This window comes from Xiphophorus couchianus, chromosome 8 (genome assembly GCF_001444195.1).
Source record: "Xiphophorus couchianus chromosome 8, X_couchianus-1.0, whole genome shotgun sequence".
Classification (NCBI taxonomy): domain Eukaryota; kingdom Metazoa; phylum Chordata; class Actinopteri; order Cyprinodontiformes; family Poeciliidae; genus Xiphophorus; species Xiphophorus couchianus.
This window is the reverse complement of record NC_040235.1, coordinates 4,966,413-4,971,508: the sequence shown is the minus strand read 5'-3', so window position 1 is coordinate 4,971,508 and position 5,096 is coordinate 4,966,413.

Below are 5,096 nucleotides of genomic sequence, written 5' to 3'. Positions count from 1 at the left end.
TAATTGAATACTGTAAGCCTTTCTTACGGTGGCCGTCGTACTTTCTGCTTTAATATAAGGTTATGTAAGGTTTTTCCATGAATGTTAATATCTTGTGAAATATTTGAAGTTTTATATCTTTCTTTCTTTAGGATAGAAAGGCACCACAAACCTACAAACAGAAACTTTCTGTGAGTAGGAAAGAAATAAAAAATACATCCTAATTTGGACTATTTCTGAGTTATTATCGTGGGGTAATAAGTCATCTGACAGTTTTGATTGTGTCTCTTGTGTTCGTAGTCTGAATGGTTTAAAGGGCCGTTTTCATTTTCAGTTCCATCTCAACCTTAACAGACATAAACATGCAGTGAGTAAATTGATTTTCAATTTTTTTTTGCACCAAAGACTTAATAATAAAAAACACGACAAACTAATTATGTTAAAGGGCCGCACTGGGGAATGTCATCTGTCCATGTATCAATCAACTCCAAACAACTTCTTTGTTCTGTCACAATTATCGATTAATTCCATTTTGATCATCATGCTCCAAACTTTGCAAGGACTGACCACCCCGCTCACCCGCTTCCTCATACACACAAAGCCAGCACGCCAGTAACCTTCAATTCATACTTGATGACAGCCACGCCCACATCGACAAGCCCACCACCCAAGTGTCAAAGTCGCCTGCTCCTGTCATATCAATAATTACTTATGTCATTCATAAGGCTCTTACAGAGCCTCAGTGAAAACTTGTTTACTATTATTAACTGTTTGGTGCAAAAAACTGATTGAAAATTGATTTATTTACTGCATGTTTATGTCTGCTAAGGCTAAGATGGAACGGCACTGAAAGCATCCCTATAAACCATTCAGATTATGAACACAACAGAGACACAATCAAAACTGTCAGATGAGTTATTACCCCACGATAATAACTCACAAATAGTTTGGATGTATTTTTATTTCTTTTCTACTTATGGAAAGTTTTTGTTTATATCATAGGTTTGTGGTGCCTTTCTATCCTAAAGAAAGATATAAAACTTCAGATATTTCACAAGATATTAACATTCATGGAAAAACCTTACATAGTCTTGTATTAAAGCAGAAAGTGCGACGGCCACCGTAAGAAAGGCTTACAGTATTCAATTATGCCACATAACTGATCAGTACAGTATTGCAAGGAAACACAAAACCTTTTGCGAGGGAACGCAAAAAAAAATAATTCCTCATATCCCCTAGAGCAGTGGTTCTCAAATGGGGGGTACGTGTACCCCTGGGGGTATGTGGAGGTACTGCAGGGGGTACGTGAAGCTTTTCAAAATATCTTTAAAAAATCAGTAGGCTCCTCATAATAAGTCTTGGGAAAAATTATTTTGTAAAAAGTTCGATAAAATATAAATGTGTGTTCATGCACTGAATTTTATATTCAGTATTTAGTTTCAATATCCTTTCAAATAAAACGGTTTGACTGGTTTTATACCTTCCTGGTGGTCACCGTCTTCTGTTTTTCTTTTTTGTTTAACCATGCAATGTTTGCAATATGGATGTATTTGTCAGGTTCACTGATATTAGTTGTTTGGCTTTAATAAATCAGACAGTGATTTTACAGCACTGTACCTCTTTTTAATTCCAAAAATGTTTTGCCCGTGTCAGGGGGTACTTGACTCAAAATATATTTTTAAGGGGGTACATCACTGAAAAAAGTTTGAGAACCACTGCCCTAGAGGAACTCAGGCAGCTGAGTGTTGTCTGAAATGATCTGCATTGCATGTCTTTATGCACTTATTATATTTTATTAGGGTCATTGTAGATGAAGAAGTAAATATGCAAGAAAAAATCTCAAACTCTGAGACTAATCTTTGAAATTTTCTAGAAAAAACTTGGAAATTTTCTGAGCTCATAAAGTCAAAAAATGTATGATTATCTACAAAGGCCCTAATATACACTTGTATCTTTAAGCCAACAAATGTGTTTTGGTTCTTGGTTTTATATCCATTGTTTTATTTAGCCACAAGGAAAAAGTCACTAGTTTAACTGAAGAAGACGTCTGCTGACCTGTTTAACCTATCTGATGTTTTCTGATTTCATCTGTCAGTCGGTACATGCTTGCTATTGAATTAGGATTTAGATGAGTCTCTACAAACACTCAGTAACATGTTCATGATCAAACTGTCTCCTATCTGTGCTGCTGTTTCTCTGAGACGTCAGGGGAGTCTCAACATTCACACACAAATGCAGCGCAACTCAGGCCAGAAGCAGCTTGGAAATCATGAGATATTTGTGTTTGCATCAAAAATACAATTGTGGATTTGTCCATTTGGGGGTCTTGTCCTGTGCACTTGTGAATTATGAGACTGATTTAGCTCCATAGATACAAGATGTGTCTGTTTTTCTCTGTGATCCAAGATTTATTACTATGGGAACATATTTGTAGCATAAATGTTATGTATTGTGAATAAATATTTTCAAATTGTCAAGAGTTGTGTATATCTGTGAACATCAGAGCAGGCAAACAGAAGAACAAATGGCAGTTTGAGCATATTGTAGTTCAGAGGAGACAGACAGAGGAATTCTCTGGGTTCATTAGATGTTCTTTAGAAATGATTAGCTGGAAGATAAATTCCTTGATTTCTGGTTTGGTATTCCTATTTATTTGAAATGACTTCAAATTAGCACTAGGAGGCAGAAGCAACATACAGAAAGACAGTCTCTAGAGTTGAGAAGCTTTTCCATGAACCAGTGCCATTTTATGTGGCTAGTTAAAGCCGTTTTATTTAAGAAGAAGAAGAATTACTTTATTCATCCCAGCAGGGAGATTATTTCGCAGTTACAGCAAGAATTTTTTTATACACAGTACACACACGACAGGAGCTGCGTCTGCAGGCATCCAGCTGAGCCTGCGCCATTTTTGAAGGAGGACATGCGGCAAAGGTCTTCGGGACCGGGAGTCGAACCCGCGACGTCTGCGGGTCTAAGGCCTCCAAATGTGGGGCGTGCTGTGGTGGCGCAGGGGGTTAGCACGCCCCAAAGAGCATTTTAAAAGCAGGCTCAGGAAGGATAAGCTGTTACAGCTGATGGGTATAAAAACTTTAATGATGAAAACGATGTGAGGATTTTGATGATCAGTTGTTTTGTCAGACTAATGAATGTGGATGCCAGGTATAGATTTTTTTTTTTTGTCTCAGGTTTCTTCAGGTTTCCGCCCAGTGGAAAAGTAGCACTGCTGCCTTGCAGTGAGAACGTCGTGGGTTTGAATCCCGGCCTGGGGGCTTTCTGTTTGCATGTTCTCCCCTTTCATGCATGAGTTTTCTCCAGGTACTCCAGCTTCCTCCATGGTCCATAAAGATGACTGTTGGGTTAATTCTTTTTAAATTAGCCTGTTCCAAACTTACACTGATGTACATTATAATCTCTATAGTATTTATTGTATGTTGTATGTACAGCGACTGTGACTGTAAAGGTATTGTTACAGTTTTTCTAAGTCAGTTCTAAGTCAGAATCATTCTCTACATTTGCAAAACAGTAAGTGCTTTTCTCAAAAATAATTCATACAAACTGCAAAACGGCATGGATTACCTCCAAAAGCCAGACTCTCTCAAACTTAGACCAGGCTGAATGATTAACAGATAACCGCATCCTGCTTTGTGTCACAAACCAAATCCTGATGATGTCAGAGCGATATATGACCTCAACCTCCTCTGGCTCTCCTGTTTGGCCTCCTCTTCCTCCTTTTCTTTTCTCTGGCTGTTGACTCCATCCACATCGTTTTCCGTTGTCAGAAATGTGACATCATGTTGAGTTCCACTCCTGCTTTTCTTGTCATATTATGGCAATTAGATGAAAAAAATACACTTGGTGTTAACGTATTTTAGATTAAAATAATTTCGCAGATAAAGGCAGACATATGTGCTTGAGATCTTAATAACAGGAAGTGACATCATTTGATGTAATTTATATAACTGGAGTAATTCCACAAATTTATAGGGAAATAACCACATTATAATTTTATAATTGCATTGTATTTTATGATTGTGTATAGCACTTTGGTCCTGTCGGTGTATAAAGTGCTTCATAAATAAAGTTGGTATGGTATAATAGATTTGAAAATATATTCTCAGACACAAAGTTTTTAAAAATTTTATTTAGCGCAATATTAGATAGATAGATAGATAGATAGATAGATAGATAGATAGATAGATAGATAGATAGATAGGGGCGTGGAACTCCAACATTAAAACAACACAGGTCCGGTCCGACACAGCTTGCTTCTTTCTACGGAGCCCTCTAAGGGACATGGGGAATTTTTTTTCTTTTGCGTTACCTCGCAAAACTTTTGCGTTACCTCGCAATACTTTTGCGTTCCCTCGCAAAACTTTTGCGTTCCCTCGCAAAACCTTTTGCGTTACCTCGCAAAACTTTTGCGTTCCCTCGCAAAACTTTTGCGTTACCTCGCAATACTGTACTGGTCAGTTATGCAGCATAATTGAATACTGCCAGCCTTTCTTACGGTGGGCGCCGTACTTTATGCTTTAATATAAGGTTATGTGAGGTTTTTCCATGAATTTTAGTATCTTTTTGTGAAATATCTGAAGTTTTATATCTTTCTTTAGGATAGAAAGGCACCACAAACCTACGATATAAACAGAAACCTTCCGTAAGTAGGAAAGAAATAAAAATACATTATAATTTGGACTATTTCTGAGTTATTATCGCGGGTAATAAATCATCTGACAGTTTTGATTGTGTCTCTGTTGTGTTCTAGTCTGAATGGTTTAAAGAGCTGCTTTCAGTGCCGCTCCATCTTCGCCTTAACAGACATAAACATGCAGTAATAAATCGATTTTCAATCAGTGTTTTGCACCAAACAGTTTTTACTGTTAACAAGTTTTTATTATTAAAAACACGACAAACTAATGATGGTAAAGGGCCGCACTGGGTTAACTCTGGGAATCTCATCTGTCCGTTTATCAATCAACTCCAAACCTTTTCTTTGTTCTGTCACAATTATCGATTTATTCCATTTTGATGATCAGGCTCCAAACTTTGCAAGGACTGACCGCCCCGCTCACCGCTTCCTAATACACACAAAGCCAGTATCCTTCCCATTCATACCTGGT